Source organism: Simochromis diagramma, unplaced genomic scaffold (assembly GCF_900408965.1).
Source record: "Simochromis diagramma unplaced genomic scaffold, fSimDia1.1 OVJJ01000705.1, whole genome shotgun sequence".
In the NCBI taxonomy this organism is placed as follows: Eukaryota; Metazoa; Chordata; class Actinopteri; order Cichliformes; family Cichlidae; genus Simochromis; species Simochromis diagramma.
In genome coordinates this window covers 3,435,628-3,459,977 of record NW_024387448.1, presented here as the reverse complement: position 1 = coordinate 3,459,977, position 24,350 = coordinate 3,435,628, and the positions used below count along the sequence as shown (strand labels likewise).

At 40.9% G+C, this 24,350-nt stretch overlaps 2 long non-coding RNA genes across 2 annotated transcripts in view; one reads left to right on the top strand and one right to left on the bottom strand.

Moving 5' to 3' along the window:
* Positions 1-19,789, bottom strand: part of LOC120722750 — a 58,786-nt gene extending 38,997 nt beyond the window's left edge. The window contains exons 1-2 of the long non-coding RNA XR_005693580.1: positions 16,686-19,789; positions 2,592-2,763 (exon numbers count right to left, since the gene is read on the bottom strand). This is a non-coding gene — a long non-coding RNA (uncharacterized LOC120722750). The remainder of the gene's footprint in view (positions 1-2,591; positions 2,764-16,685) is intronic.
* Positions 6,707-24,243, top strand: LOC120722751. The gene is made up of 3 exons (XR_005693581.1): positions 6,707-6,717; positions 13,029-13,031; positions 24,061-24,243. It is a non-coding gene; the product is annotated as an uncharacterized LOC120722751 (long non-coding RNA).
* Positions 24,244-24,350: the final 107 nt, after the last annotated feature.

Below are 24,350 nucleotides of genomic sequence, written 5' to 3'. Positions count from 1 at the left end.
GACCCAATTAACAACTATTAAAATTTTTGGCCTTTCTAGGTGATGACTTTGTGAAGAAGAAAGTTGCATGTTTAAAGTTGCAGCAAAAAGCAGCAACTCGATTCTGAGAAACATTTGTTTTGTTTTTGTTTGGTTTTCATCTCACTTTATACATAAAATCTTAATGGTTTAAGTCCTGCCAGAGTGCAGTTTAGTAAATGGTTTCGCCACTGCAGCATTGTGAGAAACTTCCATGCCGTGCAGACAACAAAAGCAGAAATTTAAACCATGCAGTGCGACCACTGGCCTGTTCTTCCCTCTAAACTAAAAGAGGATCAAAACAACTCAAGAATTGCTGTCTGGGCTTTCTTCATCTCACGGAAGGTCACCAAGCACACTCTGCTGTCCTGCACTTTGTGAATGAATTCAAACAGAAAGCAAGAGCAGTACAGGAAACAATCCTAGACAGCCGCTGATTTCACATTGCAGTCCAAACATGTTGCAATAAATATCTGAATTTCCATCTGTTGTGTATTGCTGATTCATTTCACTGGTTTCTCCTCTTCCTGCTCTTTTAACAGCACCAAAGGTCCATTATTACGCATTGTTTTCTTTCATTTGATAAACTGAAGATTAAGGCCAAAGTGTTCTAAGAATAAGCCCTGTGGTTCAACAAAGCTAGGAGTCATCACTGCGCTCTTTGAAAGAGTTTTTGCTCCTTAAAGTGTGTCTGACTCTGTCCCAAACAGAAAAAAAACAAGTTTCACAGCTGTTTGCAGCCCCGCCCGCCTGACATATTTCTAAGCCGGAGTCACCGATGTCTCGTTTGTGCCAAGGCTTTGTAGGCAGAATTTTTGTGGTTTTGAGACCAAGTAGCAACACATCATTTCCATCACTGCTAGTGGTTTTTTAAGTCTGTCTGAAAAAAACCACGTCTGGCCCCTTGTGCCACATCATCCCGACCTACTGCCCCCCCACCTCCCGCCCCTGCACTCCCCTCGACGGTCCTCCTTTCTGTGACTGTTTTCATGTGGGGGGGGATGAGTTCATTCTCTGACCACGAGACAATACCTCATCCTTCCACTTTGGCTCTCTAGCTGAATCACAGGCTTAGGGGAGGTGGAAAACATCTCCATCTCCCTTCTCCTCTACTTCTGTCCAAGACAAACAGCTGTGGCTCAGTTATGAGTGTGTGCCTGCTGTGTTCTGACAGGTTTCCAGAAACCTGCTGTCAGGTAGCCCATGCAGGGAAACACAGAGGCGGAGTGTTACAACACCGTTAGGGTCTGTGTGAACTTGTGGCCTGATCGGATGAATTCTTAGCTAACTAGCTGGGCAGAAAAAAGTACACTTAGCACTTAGCACAGCTAAACAAAGACCTGGTAGACTGAATGACTGTTTCTACACGGAACATTTTAGCAGAGGCTTACTCACAGGTCACTCCTCGACATGTGGGAGTTTGCTTTACTTTCACACTGGAGGATTGGGCTTTAAGCGGGGGTCTAGTTTTCCTCTCCTAAGAAATGCTGAGCATCTTATGGTGCACTTGCTGCATCGTACACATGCTGATCTTCCACAAACTCATCCAGTTGCCATGGGCTTTGTCTATGCTTGTGGTTTTTCTTTATAACTCTTAGTCCATCACTTCCTATGTGTTTTTTAATGTTGCTTCTTACTTCCTGTTTTTTTCTTTTTCTTCTTTGTTCTTTTGTCTGTGGTTCACTGTTGCTAGTGTAGGTTTGCTAATCCTGTTCCCTCTTTTGTTTCCTGCTTTATTTTGAAGATTTGTTCCTTATATGGCTTCAGGATTTTTGGCTTTCATTTCACATCCCAAATATTATTGCTTTTCAACCATGCGCTTAAACTTCATTGAAAAAAAAGACAAGCATTAATAAACCTGAAGTGAGTTTTTGATCCTCTCTTTGATCCTTCCTTATTTTCTGTCACATGTATACATACTGTTAGCCCAAGATTACAAAGACTACACCCTTGCCACATTCTTGCTCCAGCACAGCCAATGGAGCTAAACATGCTGGATGGCGTTACAGAAGCATCCCAGAATTGTCCCAGACGTGGCTCTCCCTGTGGTTCAAAACGGCTCTATTTTACAATGAAGTAACGTCATCCTGGTCAGAACAGATAAGGAGGACAGGAAGTCAAATGCAAGAATGCCCTAAACAATTGGGTAAAATTGTAAATTTTCAAAATAAGAGACATTTTGCAGGCTTATCAGGTGAAACAAAAACGCTTCACAGGCAGGCACCTGATGTATTCCTGAGATTATAATGGTGGATGCTCATAGTTAACATTTCAGTTAATGAGGTCAGTGCATGAACAAGTAATCTCCACGAGTCAGAAGCTCGGTCTTCAGAGTAATCTGAAGTTCAGTTTCTTTCTGTTTTTGCTTCGCAGAAGAAAATTCACCAGTAAAAGAAAACCAATCATTTGGCTTAAAGGGAATGGGTTTCCTTTAGTGGAAAATAGCTAAAACTGCTTATTACTAGGAAGGAGGGTGGGAGGCAGGGGAAAGGAATACATTGTGTATCTGAACACAGATACACAATGCTCATGCTGACATGTGGTCTACTAACTTCCTCCTCCGTGTTGCTTACCTGCTTGCTGAATGGCTGATTGCATGGCTTGATGAGTCAGTGGCATGCTGGGCTGCTCGAGTGTGTCTGTAGTGATAGAGTAACTGATTTGCTGACTGACTGGCTGTCTGAAAAACTCAGATAAAGCCATCCCTCGTCAGAGCCAGAAGAAGGCCTCCACACCCACCAAGGACTATGAGATACAGGAGGGGGAAAAAAGAAAGGGGCGGGGTTGGGGGATGGGGAGAATAAGAAGCAGAACACATACGAGGTGACTGAGAATAAGAGAGAGAGAAGAGTACTGTGAATCCAATACTGTTCTATTAGGAGTGATTAGATTTTGAAGCTCTGAGCTGAAGCATAGATCTCGTGGGAATATGGCTAGAGTTACAGCTTTGATATTGACCTTGCATGAACTGGTCTCACTCTGTAACCCACTTTTATTGAAATTTTTCAGCCCCCAGATCCACTCTGAGTCAGTGCATTCCTCAGAGTTTATCATTGTTTATCACGCCACTAGTCGCTTGGATGGTTTATCCTATGTTTTGAGGAAAATTCTGCAGTGTTGATAGTTACCACCAAATACCATCCAACTTTCGGCTTTGACATTTTCATGATGTCGATTGTATTTACTACTGCATCTCAAAGAAGAGCTGAGGATGGGCAGGGTGCGATCAGACTGCACCCTATACTGCACATATATTGTTATCAAATTTTGTTTGCGTATTTATTTGTTTTTAAAGGTTTCCTGTGTTGATTAACATGTCATTAGGAAAATGACATGGCACTTTTTGGGAGATAACTAATATAGATTATACATAAAAGATAGTTACCAGCCACTGTCAGATAAGCCACTGATTATGGAAGTCCTGTGGTGAAGCTTCAAGCTGAGCATTTTTGCCATCTAGTCATGAAAATAAGTTACACTGCACACTCATTACTTAACCATAATTTACAAACCCAGCGTCAGTGTGACTTGAAAAGTGGTCATGACCATAAACTCATTAGGAAAGGGTTTATCGAGGTCATAGATAGCTTTAGCGTTATTTTCCTGTAGACTTCTATCTAACTGGACTTTTTGTCCAACCAGGCGACTCACCCATGGTGGCCATTAGAACAAGGCAGGTTTGGTGCACTTATTGATTGGCTTCTCATCATTTCTTCATATGCAGTCTTTACTAATTGCCCACTGTTGAGGTCCCTGAATGTCTTCATATGGCTTTTTTTCTTGTTTGCACTCATTTAATCAGTCAGAATGTTAATGCAGTATAATAGGCAGTTGGTAATTGGTATTACAACAACTGAGCTACCCCAGTTTTTGAACACCTAAGGTTGAACAACTAGTTCAGTTCAAGTTTGGGGGATTTCCTTACCTGGTTGATCAAGACAAACAACTGCCACAAGCTCAAAAAGTTGGAAGATCCCAGTTCTTTATAATCTCAACAACATCAAGATGGAAAGATGTGTGGTTGAAAGCATCAATTTTGTGCTCCTTGGACTTGTATAATGCACATTATACAACAAGTGACAATTTCCTTCAAGTATTGCTAAGCATGCAAAGAACCTTAGACCTCCTCTGTGCCAGGAGTAGTAGAAGGACTATTTGCTGGTGTGTAGGCCCGACTACATCAGTTCAGATGCGGTTTGATAATTGTGCTGTTCTACTTGTCACTTTATTTCAGCTTCATCTACACTCCTTTGCAGCGCGTGGATGCTTCACATAGCTGAGAATAACAAACCTCTTGTATTTGTTCCAAGATTTAGGGTTAATCAAACCTACACTTGATGGTTGCTTCACTTTTCTGTGTTTTGATTAATTTTTAGAGCTATGTGTTCAAATTCTTCATACAATGCCTCTGGTAATATTTCCAGTTTTGTTCTTTTCTTTTTTTAATATGGCAGCTGCTGGTGCTGCACCACACAGTCAGAAGTTTCCTTTTGAGTTGAAGAGGATCTGTCCTGAAGTAGGAACTTTAATGACTCAAAATACAAAAACAATGGACGTCCATCAAGAGCAGAGATGGGCAGTAACGCGTTACTTGTAACGCGTTACTGCCCATCTCTGCTCTTACTTGTAACGCGTTACTGTAATCCGATTACTTTTTTCGAGTAACGAGTAAAGTAAGGGATTACTATTGCAAAAACGATAATTAGATTACCGTTACTTTCCCGTAGGAACGCTGCGTTACTGCGTTACTAAAACCATGATTTTTTTGCGAGAATGTCTCATGACAGTGACATAAGCGAGTGCGATGTTTGTGACAACAGCTGTGTGCAGATCAACAATGGATCATATATCAAGTACTGGAGAGAGTATGAGCATGCAGCGTTTAAAGCGTGGAAGTACTGACCTTACTTTGAGTTTGATTCCATAAAAAGTGACAAAAACATTAGCGTCCATTGTGCGTGGGAAGAAAACTTCTTTTTACAGCGAAAAAAAACCCCTAAACTTCCAAGCAAGCACCGAGTGCGCTACGACATAATGGGAAATTCACAGAGAAACTGCCGTATCCTTCCACTGACCGCTGCGGCACACCTGCACCAGGGTAAACCTCCGCCTACTCTACTCCTGCTTTACAGGTGAAAATAGAGCAAAAGGACCGCTAGTCTTTTATTTTATTTATTTTCTGCTGTGTTTTACTTGCATCTATTTGAAAGATTGAGTGTAAACACACAAAAAAAAAAAAAAAATTATGTGCTGGAATGTGCAGAAAATAGGTTTAAATATTAAACAAATTTCTTCCAGTCAGAGAATGTTGCATATAATTACATTTTTGCTTGATGCATAAATTTAAAAGATTAAAACTAATAAAAAAAGTTTTAAAAAGGGACTTTTCCATTTGATTACATTTTGTATGATGGATTATGTAGAAAAAGTAGAATTGATCTGAAAGATCTATCACTTTATCACCTATTCAGGTTGTAAATCGTGTTTTTAAAAAGTAACTAAGTAACTAAGTAATTAATTACTTTTGAAAATAAGTAATCAGTAAAGTAACGGGATTACTTTTTGGGGGAAGTAATCGGTAATTAGTTACTGATTACTTTTTTCAAGTAACTTGACCAACACTGATCAAGAGCGACACTTATGAAAAGGTTCGTGACAGCAAAGGAGCTTTTGCAGGGTTCTGAGTCCTGGCATTCAAAGCGGGTTACATTGTGTCATGGGGAAAAGACATTGTACATACATTTCATGTTTTCATATCACATATATTAATTTAGCAACTTGCACTATCATGACAGATTTTTCCTTTTCCTTCCCACTGTCGCCAAAGTGCTTGCTCATAGGGGGTCATATGATTGTTGGGTTTTTCTCTGTATCTGTTATTGTAGGATCTACTGTGCAATATAAAGCGCCTTGAGGCGACTTGTTGTGATTTGGCGCTATATAAATAAAATTGAATTGAATTGAATAGATTTAAATTGTTTAAACTTTGTTATGACTCAAGCAGTTATTACTTGGAAATGAATTTAAACTTTGATGACCAATAAAGCATTAACATGAACCAGTACAAACCACATGCCACAGACTCTAAAACAGGCTGTGAAACACCTCTGTACTAAAACACTAAAATGTAGTTTCTAGAAAACATTCCCACAGCAGGGGAAACATAAAACCAGTAACGCAACACTGACTACACCTTCAGTTAGAAGTTCCAAAGCCAGAAGGACGGTAAGTCTGTGGCTGTGACATTTGACACCACTCTGCTGCCCCACTTCCTAAAAGTCAAGGTTAGTTTCTTTTAACTACAACTATGTAACCTCAGCTTAATGTTTTCATTTGGCGCTACACCTAACCAAACCTAAACTGTAGTACTGACACACCAGAAAGTACAATTGATGCACAACGCTGTCCTCTTGATATGAGTGCAAGATGAGAAAACAACTTTTGGGCAACCTTTTCTGTCATTTAGATTGGAGAACTTGTCTGCTGTGTGATCATGTTGCTAAACAATTTGCCCTTTTAGGAGGGAAGTTGGGTTGATAATTTGACTGCGAGTTTGCATTTGTATGAACTTTGCAACAAACAAGATAAAAATTAGTCGTATAAAACAGTCACTTTAAATACATGTGATGCTTCTTATCAGACAGCTGAAAGATGTGCATCCCTTCAATGTCATTGCAATTGTCAGGTGTCATGTTTGCTGTTATTAGCTTTGTATGAGCAGGTATTAGGAAGCTAAAATGAAAAACTTTCCCAGGCTCCTCTAACAGAGTGGCTTTCACCCCAAACCAGAAATCAAAGGTATTTGCAACTAATACTTAAAACCGAGCCAAACTTACTCTTAGAAAGCCTCTGAGCGGAGAGCTAAATCTGTTCAGGGAATCTGTTGCCTTGGTTCCTGATGCTGTACCATTGCCATGCTGGCTCTGGGCCCACTACTATACTCTCCTCTTTCAGCAACCAGTGAGGGAACATTTGGCACCATGGCAATGCTGCTACATCACATCAGGAGTCATTTTGAGTGTTTAAATGAGGTTTAATTTAAGGTGTCCCTCAGCTGTTCAGACTTACGCGAATGCAATTTGTAATTTTTATGTGGCTTTCTATAAGAAGTTGTTGTGTAAAACATCAGACACAGCCTTATATAATCCCAAGGCCCCAAAGCCCAGAACTCATTTGCTAATCAGAAGACATCCTGCAACGTGCTGCAGCCCCATGGCTACCCTCTGTAGTGCAAACTGGGTGTACCTGAGACAAAATATTCATCCCAAAGCATTCATCTGTGGGAATCCTCTAAAAATGAACCAGCTGTTTTCTAAGTATTTGGTTTCACAGGAAGGTTATGTCTGAACAGACTTGTGTTTGTGCTCAATAGTGTTCAAAAAATAGGTTCCTGTGTGGTTTTGCAGGCGCAGGGGTTAATTTGGGTGATTCTCAGAAGAGGAGGCAAATATCATGCACTCATCAGTTATGCAGGTTTTGTAATGCAGTACATCTATAAAATATCTCCAGTTGTATGCATTACCGACCTCAATCCATCTCCAAGTCTTGGGCCTTCTCTCCCATAAATATTAAGCACACAGGCTTGCAGACATCTGAAAATCATTCTAAAAGTGACAGGTATACATAAAAGTCGATTCTGCAGAGGAGCGCATTAATACCATGTGATGAAATGGAGCAAACAGGATGAACACTCAGGCAAGAAATGCTTCAAATACCAAAAGGACCAAGCAAGCAGATGGGGATGGCAAAAGAAGAGAGAGAGGAAGAGGTGAGTAAACACCACTAGACATGGTAACAGATGGAGACATAAGAGAGGAAGACAGAGTCATTTAGGGACGGAGCGCAGGAGCAGACGGAGATGAGGAGAGGCAGAGAGCAAGTGAACAGATGAGTGTATTAGAAAACCACTCGGTCGCTTTAGACAGCTTGTGGAAACAGACCACAGAAAAGGTTCGTGTCAGGTAACGGCTGCTGCATTCATCCATACAGCTGATAGTAAGACAACTGAGCTGTGAAAAAGTAGAGCAGTGAGAGGTTAGCCGACTCTGTGGAGGATCATTATCTCCAAAATCACACTCTCAAAAGAGGACTGAGCTGTCTCATATATTTCACTTTTCAGTATTAGTCACTCACAGGGTTTTTTCCCCTCATGGTGGGTAGCTCATTTGACATTGTCAAAATTTTCTTTCGCTTATCTGGGGCTGGGTCGCCAGGGCAGCAGCCTAAGCAGAGAAGCCCAGAACTCCCTCTCTCTGGCCACCTCCTCCAGCTTCTCCGGGGGAACACCAAGGCGTTTCCATGCCAGCTGAGAGATATAATCTGTCCAGCGTGTCCTGGGTCTGCCCTGGGGCCTCCTCCCGATGGGACATGCCTGGAACACCTCAGCCAGGACGCATCCTTATCAGATGCCCGAGCCACCACAACTGGCTCCTTTCGATGTGGAGGAGCATGCCTGAACTCCTCAGGGAGGGGCTTAGGCCAGGCCTCTGAGGGTTTATTGATGTCATCTATTGTCATCTGTTCTGTACTGTGCTAAATTACTGCAGAATGGAAAAAGAATATAATACATTTAGTCATAAGAAATGATGTAAATAAAACAAAACAAAGTTAAAAAATTTAGTGTGGCAACCTTACTACTGTTTCCCTGCATCCAGGATTCTTGCAAAGTTCAAGTGAAGGAGGATGGGCTATTTCAGCTAATTCCAGCTGCGTATCGCAAATGAGATTGATATTGTCCTATTTTTAACTGTAATTTCTTAAGATGACTGAGAAGTAGAGCAGAGGGAAATGCAATAAATCACAATGCACCACAACTCCTACATCCAACAGCAAGAAAATGTCCAGCTGCTCTATACATTATTAAACACAGCAGCATCCTGTTTGTTCTGCTCTAGCAACGCATTTACTATAATGAGGAACAGCAGCTGGCTGATGATTTGCTATATATGGACAATTATTATGTCATATAACAACTAAGGAGCAAACTCAAGGACATCACAGAAGATTTTCCCTGCTTGCTGTTTGACTGTTTCTCTATCAGCGGAAGGATTACTCTGGAAAAAGAACCAGCAGCAGTGATGAAGCGCAGATGCCACGCAGTGTGACAAGACACATTTGCAATGAGCTTTCCAGGAACTCATTTGTTGTTTTATAGTTGTCTGGGAGACTCGGCTGCTGACAAGCTTTTTGTTTGGGAAAGGGTAGATGTACGGGAGCTCAGTCAGGCTGAAAGTCATATCTGAATCACTCCAGTACACTAGCTTCAGTCTCACTATGATAGTGAGCAAAAAACAAGCAGAGACCCTTTGACGGGAAGTTCAGTCATTCAGTTTAAGCTTTCGTTCTTAATACTGCAGTTGTGTTGTGTGCTTAAGAATAAGCCAATATAATCAGCACTGACAGTAAGTTAAGATAATGGAATTTCTATTGAATCATAATTGTTCAGCTGTAATTCACAGGAATTCTGGTCAGGCTTGAGTCTGGACTGAGATCAGCGCCACAGCTGTTTTCATCACCTCACTAAACTCTGGGAAGGGGCCACAGAATCAGCTGCCAGGGGTCAGTGAGTGTGCCTGTGTGTCCATGTGAGAGAGAATATCAACTGTAAAGTAAAAAAGGAGGTCACTGAGTTGGTGGAAGATTGCCCAAGTGTTGTTACATGTGTGTGTCTCGCTCTGTGTTTGTGTTTGAGTCAGCTGCATATGGAGTCGCTGAGGCCTAAGTGAGGGTGAGGTAGAGCAGATCAGCAACATTAACCAGACATGGCAATGAAACAGCCTCACGGCCTTGGAGATGCTACACTTTCCTGGAAAGAATGTGACCTGTAGCAGCATACCTCTAACTGTCCATGCTTTTCCAACAAAGAACACGTGGACAGCCGGGAACCTGTGTTTAACTTTGCCCCTAGTCACAAGGCTGGTTAGACACCGATACAATTCTGACGACCTAAAATGAAGCCTAGAGCCTCACAACATTCAACTTCACATTGTGTGAAGTTAACCCAAAACATGTTAAGTTGGACTGTAGGGAGTTCATGCTACAAAGTTCCTTTTAAGCTCACTGGTGCTGCCTGGAGAATGTTCCTGAAGCCCGAGGAATGCACTGACATCACTTTTAGCATTTTGCCAGAGCTGAAAGGTTGGGAGTAGCTAGATGGACCGAATCTCCTCACATGTTTTTCTACCACTGTGTGTCTATATATTGTGTGTGTGTGTGTGTAGGTGTGTCTGTGTCTATACTACAGATGGCTTTCTATTCCTTCACTTTGGACCAGAGTGAAAAATAAGATTTGCCACTGAGGACAAATGAAAATGCTTTAACTCACCTACAGAAGGGTAACTGAGATTTCAAGTGAAAGACCTTTCAAGTGCTACATGAATCAAACAGATTTGTGTGCTCTCCAGACTTTGAGACTGCCAGATGGAATTTTTGGATGAAATTAACCTGAAACTGCTGGAACACCAGCATCACCGTCCGCAGTGAAGTGAGTTGCTACAGATGGGGAGTGTATCCAAGAAACCTGGTCCAAAATCTGCATCTTCAAGTTCAATAGAAATTCACAGCTAGCCACATAAACAAGCCATATCCTTCCAGGAGAACATTTTCATGGTCAGACAAGACAAAGGTTGAGCTATCAGGCCAACATCACATGAGGTATGCTTGGAGGAGTAACACTGAGACCTTCATACCTAAGAACACTATACCAACTGTCAAGAATGGTGGCTGTAGCTAGGTTGTTTTGCGTTCATGCTACTGGTGTATACCCAAAATAGAGTGGAATAATGATGAAGGAAAACTATCTCCTAATCCTTCAACAGCTAGATTTTTGAAACTTGGGTACAACTGGATGTTCCAACAGGATAAAAACACAGTAAAAACTGGTTTTGGGAGGAATACTGCATTATTCCTTCCAAAACCAGTTTTTGGAAGGAACAGCTAACCTTCCAAACAGCTAACATTAACGTCTGGAATGATCTTCCCAAAGGCGCAACATCAACCTTATTTATAATTAATTTGCTTTGCTTAAAAACCAGTGAACCAACCAATGAACCAGTTTTGACAAGAAGAGTGGTCAGATATTCAGCTGGAATTATGCCAGAAGCGTGGTGAGGGCTACAAATCCTCTGGTCGAGGTACAAGTTTCTAAGAGACACTTGATCAAATATAGTGGTGGGGTTGTACGCATATATCTGTACCTCTATGCATACTTTAAACCCTACGTAAATAAGAAAAAGAAACGAATTCAGACTTGTGCACACAGTTCCCATCTTTGAAGCAACCATTTCAAAGGCCATGAGATTGCAAGTTCATTGCACACAGTCACAATAATTTCGATCATGCTGCAGACTGTAGCATAAAGCAGCTTAAATGACAGCCAGCCCAGTCTGTGGGCTGGCCGAGATAATGATCTACCAGGTTTGTTTCAGCTTTTTGCTATCAGAAGTAACATTACTCATTTTCGGATGTATGACTTCGGCATCTTTTAATGTATTGTAGCCCCACCAGCATTGCATGAGACAGAGTGCCCTCTCTTTATCATGTGTGAACAAAGTTGTGACACTCACAGAATTACAGCTACATTCTCATTTGGCATGTCATCACAAGAAAGCATTCCTCTAAGACGAGTTTGCTGTAATTTTACATGCTGGTTGGTAGGTACGGCTTACCCAGACACTTTGCAGAACTGAGATATCATCAGTGAAACTTTTATCACATGTCTGTTTGTTGTGAAGAGTCAAAATGTCTACACTGAATTATTATAATGCAGGCCTTAACCTGGGCCAACAACGTCTACAACACCAGAACCTGGAAACTGAAGATATGAAATGGAACTGAGCTGTCACATCTTCACAGGCAAGAGTACACAATACTTAAAATATGAAAAAGTGCTTTAGCTTCCTAATCCCGCCCAAACCATTTAGTCTTTTATATTATATCACATAGAAATCTCAAGGTTTGAGTTAATGCTATGAAGCTTGGAAAACAAGGAGCAGCTCATGGATGCATGTATAAAATGTACACAAAAAAACTCAAACTAGCCTGTTATTAGTTGTTGTTGTTATTTGTTTTTCTGCGTAGACAAAAAATTGTAAAATCCTATAAAAGAAAGAAAGAAAGACAGAAAAATAATACCAGGTGTACTCAATGACCTTTTTGCTGTTGAGCTGATATTCTTATAAAAACAATCATTTACAACCTTGGAAATACAGTTTCTTCTATTCCATATAGATATCAGTTTCCCCTGCTTCCTGTAAGGTCTACATACAATGCATGTTCATGTTTACATAATAAGAAAAGCCGCTATGGAAGGCACAAGTCATAAGACAAAATAACCTTGTTATTTGCGAAAGCAGAGGAAAAAGCCTTCGGCCTGAATAGTAATATACAGCATCTAAATGGATGTTTTCACACTTGCGCATCACATATGTAGCCTACTATTGCTTAATCAAAAAAAATGACACCAGGGGTCTCAAAAGTATCCATCACTTTCATTTTAACAAAAACAATACCAGCGTGAACATGGGGGTACCACAGGGGCTGCATGGCTCTTCTAGGAAAACTGCTCTGACCACAGGCCACCGCAATGTATGCTGTGTTATTATAAACAAACACACGAGGATGTGCAATATTAAGCACACAAACCTCCCGCCTGCTTTCCTGTGTAGCCACACACACACACACACAAATACACATGTGTGCAGAGGAACAAACGCACATGTTACAAACATGAGGCAGGGGTGCGGATTCTCTGGAAGTGTGAGGTTTAGATAAGAACAGTTCTACGGAACAAGTAAGAGGCAGCCACATGACAGTTGAGAGTGAGAAAGCGCAGGGGTAGCACGGGGGGGGGGGGGGGGGGGGGGGGTTGTGGAGTTGAATAAAAGCAAACCCATCCAGGACCTCTCGTAGCGAACGAGTGGCTGCACTCCTTTGTTTCTGTGGAAACATTCTACACGGTTTGTTGAGGGAATAAAAATGAGTCACATTGATAAGGCCAAAATAGCTCCCAGCATGTTCACTGAAGCTGTTTTATGGCTTAACCCCCTCTCTTTCTGCATTATTTCCCATAGTAGGTTTGGATGTTTCATAATATCAACAGTGACGCTGCTCAACTAACAACTAAATATAGACCTACCATGGATTTAGGCTCATTTCCAAATAAGATGATATGCATTTGTTAATACCAAACACTAGTGTGTTCTCACTAACTGACAGTCACCACCAATATAACTACGAATCAACAATGGATGGAACATTTTGCTCTAAAGTAAGGAGGCATCAAGAACTTCTCTCCATACTTGGAGAATTTAAAAGACATTTGGGTTTCTCTATATGCTAAACTTCAAACACTTTTTAAATATGCAAAGGTAGAAGTATTAAAAAGTATTCACTGGTACCCACTGACATTTTTGGTAGTAAAGCATTACAAAGTAACTCACTACTGTAATCACATTGTATTTTTTAGTAACATGGCAAATTTACAGTAATGTGTGGCTCTTCAGTTATCTGCTTGGAGGGTGCATAGAAAGAACAAAAAATATCAAGCAGACAGGGGAGACCTTCACCAGACCTTCACCAGGTGCTCGGGTATTTTATACCCTGAAACCAGAATAGATTTGCTGCTGCTTTTGAGCACTGGATGCCCTCTGAGCACCTTCTGTTTTCGGTTTTCCAGGCACATCAAACTGGTAGGAAATCCCAACCCAGAATTTGATGAGGTGGATGACATTGATTACTGGTTATGTGACCTGATGAATTTTTGTGAAACTGTCAACAACTACACCAAAAATTATTTTTAAACATTCTGGAGAAGTGCCTTTCATTGCTAAAGGATTGTTCTCCATATTTAGCTTTGCAAACTGTGGTTATCGTGGCTTATATAGCTAAGATGACAAGTTCAAGAGTGCAGATGTGCTGAACAGATGGTGCAAACTATAAAATAATGGCCCAGGTTATAAAGTTCTAAAAATATCTTCTAAAGATACCTTAAATTAGAAAAGTCCAGTCAGGTGTCGCCTTGTCCGTCTGGCTGATGACAAATAAACATCGAGTCTTTTATTTTATATTAGACTTTACTTGTAATGTTATCATTTAAAAGCAATTTGAAAGGACATTAATAAAGCTACCAATATTGCTGTAATAAATTGCCCTTCATAAATGTCTTGAATTACCTGTTGTCTTTTAATGACCTTTAATAGTGCGTGTTGTTTTAATTTAATATTAAAGTATTTAATCTTCTGTTATTTCCAGCTCAAGATTTCAGTTTTGTGCACAGATGAATGTGTATTTTACTTGTGCACCCAAAGGGCTAATAATTCACATCTTGGTGCATCAAAGTATGCTCATCTAACAAATGTACCCTGTGGTAAAGTCAGCGTGCCAGATGTGTGACAGACAAAACTCAATGTTCTGCCAATTCTGTACCTGGAGTCACACCCATAACACTTGCTGCTGCCAGATACTGGTGTGGTATTACACTGATAGCTTATTAAGCAGCCTTTTGTGTAGGTTATTGGCCACATACAATATGAATAGGCTTCTATTAAAAGGTTAGCAGTAATGAATGCAGTAATTAACCCAGGAACTCTAGTCAAAATGCAGAAAACTAACTTAAAGACTTCTGAAAAACTTGCTAAATTCATTAAAGGTGTGGTTTAGGCCACAGCAAACAGCACATAATGTTTTGCAATCTCTCATCTGAGTTGGACAATTTAGCTTTTATATTATCTTGGCTGCATGCATGTTTACCTTAGGAAGCACTGTTGTAAATCAACTCCCAATGTGGCTCATCCAACAAGTACAAGGACTTCTTGGTCTTCTTGCACAAGTTCAGGAGTGCCTTTTGAGGGGAGGATGCTATAGCATACTTTGGCTTGTTACTTAACTGAGGCCCCTCCAGCATTGCATTGAACTATTTTAGGAGCAAGAGAATGCATCTTATGAGGGTTGAACTATTTGGAAGCCAGGTGCAGTGACTTCCTGAAATGTTATCATTATCATTCTTCTAGCAGGAACTTAACAGTGCATGGTCAGAAAAATTGCCTCTTTTCTCGGTACTTGGGGTTTTCATATGGCTTAAACAGAAACACAAGAAGTAATAGAAAGAATTTGTGGCTTTGTGGCAGTCATCGTTCTTATGATTAGGTCACTGGCATTATTATCATATCTAGTCAACAGACATCAGAGTGGTGTTCAATGGACCCTAGGTTGTTAGGGACAAATCTGTCTTTGGTAGACTCTGGTAGAGTCCAAGAATAAGATTATGGTGCAAGAAAATAGTATAACAGATTGATGATCTGAGCGCATGGAAGTGAAATTTATCCTGCTACTAGTTTTCCATGCTTTCACAAAGAAGTATGAAGGAGCATGCTTATTTTTGTGTGACTGTAAAATCGAGATCTAAATCTGGGGCCAACAAAAAGTCACCGTAACATAAATCATTAAATTTGAAATAATGATTATCCATCCATTCTTTTCCGCTTATTCTTTTTCAGGGTCGCGGGGGGGCTGGAGCCTATCCCAACTGTCTTGGCGAGAGGCAAGGTACAACCTAGACAGGTCACCAGTCTGTCACAGGTTTAACACTGTTACACCCCAGCCCAGGGAACCGGCGTGCGACATAAGGAAAATAAAAATAAGGAAAAATGCCCCCCCACTCCCTGCTGTTAAGGAGGACAAACCAACAAAAAACAGCTACCGCGGATTTCACAACAGCCAGTCAGTTTATTGAGTCCCAAAAGGTAGCAGGCATCAGGGTGAGCATGGCCAAAACAACAAACAAAAACTCTAGAAATGAAATGCAGCTGGCTTACCTTCACAGAAAACCCCAAACAAAAATTACAGGTGTCTTACCTGCCTCCCTAGCCAAAAACAGGAGAAAAGGTTCCCAAAGAAAAATGGCTTCTCACGCCTACAGCTACCGAGTAAAAACAAAAGTATCGACAACTATTTACATCTATATACGACAACTATTTACATCTATATACGACAACTATTTACATCTATATACGACAACTATTTACATCTATATACGACAACTATTTACATCTATATACGACAACTATTTACATCTATATACGACAACCTATTTACAACACAGGGGGAAATCACAACCATGACAAACTGAAACACAGGGCTTAAATACATAGAGGGAGCAATCAGGGAATGGACAACAGGAGGGAAACACAGCTGGGGCAAATCAGAACTGACGAGACAAGGAAGCGTAAACGGAACACACTGAGATAAGACAGACCTTCAAAGTAAAACAGGAAACACATAACAGTCACGCCTAAAACAAAACACTGACAACATCGAATCGTAACAACACATAGACAGTCATTCACACCTATGGGCAATTTAGAGAGACCAATTAACCTAACCCAACTCACTGTATGTCTTTGGACTGTGGGAGGAAACCGGAGTACTGGGAGAGAACCCACACAAACATGGGAAAACATGCAAACTCCACACAGAAAGACCCCGGTCTGATGGTAGAAGTGAACTCAGGACCGCCATGCTGCCCCATAATGATTGTTGTAAAAAAAAGAAGTTGCTGAAAAACATATAAGTTGAGAATGAGGTTTGGGAAGCAGGAGTTATTGTTACGTTAGCATAAAATGTATGTGTGAGCGTGAACTATTATTAAATGTTGAGTACACAACACTGACCTGAAGAAAAAAAAAAGCAGCATCCAGGTGCATCCAAGTTGGAAAAAAGAAAGTGCCACACCTTTTTGCTCCTATTTCTCCACTTCTCACACCCCACCCAAGCCACACACGAAACCAAACACACCCCGGCTAAATATCTGTTCACGTGACCCTTTGTTTTGCCGCCTCCACCACGTGTTAGATGCTCTGCCTTGTTGTTAACCCGCGCTTTACTTTCACACTTGCACTGTGACTCATAAACAGAAAGAATTGTGCGTGTGTGTGTGTGTGTGTGTGTGTGTGTGTGGTGCGTGCGTGCGTGCGTGCGTGTGTGTACACGCATGCATAACCATCTTTGTTTTCATGTTCGTGGCTGTGTGACTCACATCCTCTTAGTTTTATTAAGTGGACAATCAAGTGCTGTAAACAGTAGCTGTGTGAGTAAAAGGGCGATCCACTTCTCTTTTCTTTATTTCTCATACTCTATTTTCAAGCTTTCTGTTTCCATATCTCTGTCTGTCTGTCTGCCTCCTACACACGTGTTTACTATACAGATGTAGGAATTTTACAACAAAAAAACATAACTCTCAGTCCCATTTTCCCCAGAAGACTATTCTCATACTGCAGGTGCTTCAGGTTCCTGCTTTTAAAACAGCTGTGCATTTTAAGAGGCCTGTTTTGTAGCTTATGGCCTCACCCATTTTTATTGTCATACATAAAAGCACGTTCTCTCCTTACCACATATTTAGACAACAGTTACTGTACAGGAGTTCTCACAGTGACAAGTTTGTATTATTTATCCACAGTCTTTCTGGTTGCACCCAATAGCTGCGATTAATAAAATTAACAATGAAAAGCTGTCCTGTCCTCCTGGCTTTGCATAACACCTGCACATATCAGTTCTCTCTCTCATGCAGATTCAGCTGCAGCATTAGTGTCTCTATCACACCTGACCATGATAATAATGCCAACTTCCTTACAACAGAATAGCTCACTTCATTGTTGAACAAATGGAAACTAGGTCGGAAGAAATCCCCATTGACAACTGCTTTCCAGTTCCCTTCCAGGAGATATAGTGTCACTTCCTCATTCTCGGCTTTTTTGGGCAGCCAGTGACCTGCTAGTGATGGTGATACTGTTGACTGGAAGGCAGCTGTTCCGCATTGTTACTCAGTGGCTACATAACTTCTTCCCTAATGTGACGCACAACGAACCAAAACTTCATGTTTCTGCCTTATCCTGTCTCCAACTGATTGACCGCTGCTAGCAAGTCAATTCATCTGGATCGGTCTAACTTAAGCACCAAAGAACAGCTCTGAGCTTTAAAGCACTTCAGACTTCGATTTGTGATGAACCCCGGCTCAAAAGCTACTCTTTCTATTCACTGCAACCAAAAAAAGTGTCGTCCGAAATGAATAAATTTCTCTAGACATCACAAACTTTACAAAACTGCTCTTTATCATGGAAATTTGGTCCATGCTGTTAAATAGCATTTGTCTTATATAGAAAAACATCATTGTTTCATTTTGTGTTCAAGAACCCAACAGGAAGTCTAAAATGTGCAGTGTGTCTCTCACACTTGTGAATGGGTAGCCATCTTTAAACATTCTACCCGACTGTCCCTAACACACCCACAGTCTGGCTGTTGAATCCAAAGAGCGTGAATCTGGCTGAGACATGCTGACCACTAAACTGAGGAATTGAAAGAACATTACCGGGATTAGAAACTGAAATTTAAAATGAGAGGAAGCACATATGTAATGTTTCATTGATTTTGCACATTAGGGCGATAAAGCGTTGCTTCCATAATTACTGTATATGTTCGTGTGTGTTATAAATTTTTGTGCCAAGTTAATTTTTTCTGCTTTTTTAATAAAGTAAGCTACAAAGCTCCCACCGTGGATCCACATACTCAGCTCTCCTGGCGTTCTTGCGGCAGCGCCGTTGCTATGTGATTGCCATTAAAGCAATTCTTGGAAAAGCATCGTTAATTGATGAGTAACACAAGCGACCTGATTCCCAACCAGTTAAATGCACTCAGCAGGGCGTCCAAGCAGCCAGCAGCACTGATGTTTCGGCACAGATCAGCATGGAGGTATTGTGGTGCTAACTGTCCCTGGACCTCTATTGTTGCTCGATGGACCCTTGCAACAATAGGTCGCATTCCAGTCCTGCTGGGCCTGCAGCCGCGGTCAGCTACTGTGGCTGCACAGGCCGATGAGAGGTATCACTGTCGTTGCATGTGTGTGAAATGTGCACGCCAACTTTGTGCGTTTGCACGGTTCATTTCATGCACCGCCACCTCCTGCAGAGTGCATGGTTGTCTGTGTGTGGCCTGTCTGCCCACTGGAGGAGTTTGTCAAAGTGAACTTGCCCTTGATGACACCATTGTGGCTCCACGCAAATTTTGCCCCTTCATGTGCTGCCACAACGATTCTCATAGAGGGGAAAATGGAGAGAAAGAAGAACAACAAATGAATCTCCGGAAAAAAGCAGTAAGTGCTGAAGAGGAGGAGTCTGTAAATCACAAGCCTGTTCTGCAATAGGAGGATTTTTAATAGGCCAATATTCCCCCTTTTGGTATCTGGCTCAGAACATTTTTGGAGCATCATGAAAAGCAAATGAAAGACATCAATAAGTGTGTGTTTTGTTTTTTGTTTTTAATGAAAACAGACACTTTCTGTGCCTGGGGCTAAGTACCAAATGGGGAAGTCCCCTGGAAACTACTAACTTTTCTGTTTTCATTATTCTGCTGCAGGCTCAATGCTGAAGTGATATCATAACCAGATAGCAGCTGGTTATGATATCATCACAACATCACTTTTTGTGATGGGCTTTCATTTTCTTGTTATCGTGTTTTTCACTTTTTTCTCTACTTTGTCCCGTGGTGTGTGGATGCTTAGTTCTAACACAAAGGAACTGGTAGTGAAGTTGATGTTTTGCTCTGACTAATTAAAACTGATTTAGATTTCCTCCATGGCATACGTGATTTTAAGCTCTACTGACAATAATCACATTATACTATATTTAGTGTGTTGGTCATTTCAAAGTTTCACTAACTTTGAAATTAGCTGCTTCAAACACTACAAATGTTTATTGATTCTGGTTACCAGCAGATTCATGCATTTGTCAATCAACATATGCTCACATCTACAGAGTTCCTTTTATGGAGGGAAGGGATGGTAGTCATTGATAAAAAAAAAAAAAAAAAAGAGTTCTATGAACTACAGACCCAAGTTGTTATAGGGCAGACAGTTATAAGAGCTGAAAAATTCCTGTAGCATCTATTCCTATATTTATCACATTCAAGTGTCTCACTGGCCATAATTTAGGGAGGAAAATTCAGAGGACTCAGATGCTACGTGTCAATTAAAGTACATCAAATAAATTAAGACAAAGACAAATTTAAATTTCATTTAAAATTTTTCATCCATCCGTTTTTCTTAATCCCAGTCAAGGTTACAGAGGGCTGAAGTTTATACCAGCAGTCAAAGGGTATAAAATAAGCCAACCCAAAAAGGGTCACCAGGCTATCACAGGGCTAACACAGAGAGACAGATGATCATTCATACCAATGGTCAATTTAAAATCACTAGAATAAATTAACTTAGCAATACTTTTCCTGCAGGCCAGAGAAAAATCAAACAAATTACAGGAAAAATGCATCATCATCTTTGAAAGTGAGGGAGGAAGATGGTACCTGGGAAAAAGCCACTCAGTCTCAGGGAGGGCATGCAAACAAACCAGAAATGGTGAGAGCCAGTTAGTGAATTCAAACCCAGGACTTTTTAGCTGTACGATAACAATTCTAACCACTGCACAACTGTGGTGCTAAGGCGCAGTCACATACATTTAGAGACCGGATGGTGACCATTTGACAACCGCAAGTCACGAGGGAGAAAACTCATTTCCAGTCAGCTGATGAGAGGATGTTACCAGTTGCTGTTAAATTGATTGTTAAAGCTCCATTCACACAGGCCTAGAGACCAGTCAGCTTCCCCCTGGCAACTGCTGGTCACTAGCAAAAAGTATTCCCCAACAGGTTGCTGAGTGGTTGCGTGAAATTGGTCATAAAGAGGTATAACATGCTGTACTAAAAAATCTCCTTGCGCTCACTTGACTCAGCAGGTTGACGTGGTTGCCAGTAGACTACATGGAATACGTCGAGTTTCCTAACATGAAAACCTTGTGCCTTTTAAAATGTGTTGGCTGCATTGGTAAAGCACAACTCTGTGTTTCATGCAAGCTACAGGTGATTGCTGCAATCTGCTAGCAATCAAAGCAAGCACGAGGAGGAACTAACTTATCCCAATGTTAGCCTGAAAAGAATAAAAGATTTTCCCTTGTAGCTGGTGGTTGCCAGATGAATAAGTCCAGGTCTCTAGGTCCATGTCGTTAGTGCGTCAAACAAATCAAGTTTTTTGCTGTTGCTATTAGACAAAAATATCTGCTCACGGGTGCTGTTGCTACCACAAAAATTCCAGAGTTTCACATACAACCACAGCAGTCATTACAGGTCACACATTGCCTAATGCCCCGTTAAACTCTTGCTTATCAAAAATCTAAAATGTAGTCTCTTGCTCAGGGATTTATTCTCATTAAAACATATTATCATGAGGGGATCCATCACTAATAGACCCACAACCTATTTAGAATCCTGACCCACAGGAAGCAATTCAAAAGGAATTTCCCCAGAGAAATGCTTCATTTCCATGAAGAAGACCCCCCACCCTCTCTCATCCACTTTTTTTTCATAATCTATTGATCCAAAAGAAGAGTTGTTCTTTTCACATCCCTCCTTCACAGGGAGGTCAGGGGTCAGGCTGAGCTATAGAGCACCGTTGGAGATAGACGAGATTCAGTATCTAGTGAAGGACACTTGCTGCCTCAGGGGCCTTGATCAGGTGGAGCAAAGGCTCCCTATGAGCACAACAGCAGTTCAACTCTGTGTTTTCCACGCTAAGCAAACAGTGCCCTTTGTTGCTGTAATTAAGCTCACTTTCACTGCAAACAGCAAAAGCCATTTCCCGATTGAGCTACTCCAGAGAAGATATGTAACTGGCATAATGCAGATTTATTGGATCAGCACAAACTCTCACTCTGTCTGCTCGATAATGTGCCCACTGTCAACCTAGTTCTGAACTATAAATTGTTTCCACACAGCAGAATTTCCTGTATCTGTCAGTAATAAACGGGGACTTCTTGTGTTCTACGATCTTCCCCCTTAAAACAAAAACCAGCCAGCAGTAAAAAGTTATATCAGACTACTCAAAGAGATTATGGATGAGTCATGAGAGATCCCAAAGGTGTTTTCACCAGCACCTCACAGGTCAAACAATTTATGTTATGCAACACAACAAGACAGTCCTGAGATACCGGATCTTTGAGAACCTTTGAGAAACCACACTCAAACTGCTTTTCCTTAAATGCATTCATTCAGAATGAGAGGTCAGCAATTATTGTGCAGTTACTGTTTGTAGTTAAGTGCAAACAGAATTTTGATTTGGTTTTTCCCTTCATAAATGTGTTTTCCAGAGCATTTTCTCCTCTCACTTTCTTAAGAGCCTTTTGCTCTTAAAGTTTATCTGAGCATTGTCCATACTGTCAGACAAGATGGCAGAAGATCCCAGTTCATTTTTTAAAAAATGAACATATAAATCAACTTTTTTCTCCATCTGTGATCTGAACCACTCGGATCACTGTTTACCATTTATTGATAATGGAACAGATGAAAGCCTGAGCAGGAAAAATTCAGACACATACAGACACAGTTTGTCTGTCTTTCTACAAAGTCATTCCTCCAATCTTGTTAGCTTCTCAAACAAAGCTTTCATAAGGGGCAAAGCCTGCCTTAAATTGCATTAAATGACCGTTCAGCCCTACATTCGTCAGCTAGCACTTGATTAGACCTACTTTTAGGAGCCCAAAGTGTGCCAAGAAAGTATCTCGCATATACTACTATGGCTGTGAGCGCAGAAGCCCCACCCACCTTCTGTCCGAATCTTCTGTTTACCTGCAGCATCCAGTCAGATTAAAAGCAGTGGATGAGCTGATGAGCTGCAAGCTCAGTATAAAATAAATAAGGATTATTTTGAAATGTGAATCCGTAGGAAAGTATGACAAGAATGACAATATGTAGATAAACACAATAGGTTCCTTTTAAGGTATTCTCCTAAAAAATACTCTACAATTAATAATCCAGGAAAGACAGTAAGGGGTAGTGTTCATTGAAGTGTCACATATATATCAAATATTAGCTAAGAGTGGCCAGATCACCAAACACAGAAGGAAACATGAATAATTTACCCTCACATCCTTAATGGGTGTCTCTGTGTGCAGTTCTGCTTCTGTGAGTATTACATAAAATCTGACATTTGACTTTTACGCAACTGAATTTCAAAATACATGCATTTGTCTCCTTATGTGCACAATGTTGACCTTGCAAAGCCTGTACTATATAGGGATCACCCTCTCAGCTGATGTTTATACCCACGTTTGTAAGAATTTAACCGTAGCTCTGTAGTAGCATACTCAGCTTCTCCTTTCATTCCCGCTCGCCACTCAGAAACAGTGCTAAATGTTTTACCCAGGCCAGCCATGTTTCACATCAGCTCATTTTTGGCTCATTAAGTAATCTTATCCATTAAATGCAACACTCCTAAAATGCATGTGCAGAGTGCTCTGCTTGCCGATATGGATCATGTTCTTCCACCTTCCAGCCTGTCTTACCAACAGATGTCTGTTTCATTGCTCTAACACTGGGAAATGGACACACTGTTCCACAAAATGTGAGCTTTCTATGAAGACTTTGTGCTTTATGGAGAACATCTAGTTCTCTCTGTTTAAGAAGGAATACATTTTTGTTTTAGTGGTTAACATTTTTCCATTTCTGACTTTACTTACAGATGATGAGTCATTACGTATCTTATATAGTCTCCTAAGTTGACTGTTTATAGAGTCAGCTCAGGGTTTAGTACAAAAATATAAAAATTACACCAGCAGGTGCGATGAGTGCATGTGGCAGTGCAAGAAGTAAGACTGTAACTAATCACTTTTTCTGCATTACTTTTTCAGTAAGGAACATTTTTTTGTGAGTGGCTCTCGCTCCCGACGCATAATAACCCGCCAATTTCGTCCCGAGGACGATTTGTCACGTCCCGAGCCGTTCCATGGGAATGCAAAAGGTGACCTTCCGCGTTCCTAGGCTAGACACTGGATTTTGGATGAAATCGAATAGAATGAAGCTCCCACGGCAACACACATTCCACCTGTTTATTCCAGCCTAACCCGAACCTTATCGCTAACATTAACCACCACCTTAATCGTGTTAGTGTTTTCCTAAGCGATTTAAGTAAAATAAACGTACATGTGTAGATTCATTCCAATCGGTTTTTAGGTTTCCTCATTTTTCCGAACTCATAATATAGGGACGTGTTGGGTGGCTGAAAGTATAATATACCGACGATTTGTCACCGAGCGTAAAATGTTACGCTTTAGGAGTGAGAACGTGTCGCAGCAATAGGCCAATCTTTTTTCTTTAAACTTTTATTCAACTAAATTTCTTCTACCTTCACATAAAGTGGAGAGTATAGCAAGTCTTCTTTGTGCTGTGAAGAATTATTGATGATGATTCCTTGGGTGTCCCAAGTGTCCTTTGGTAAAACATTGAATCCAGAGTTGCTCCTG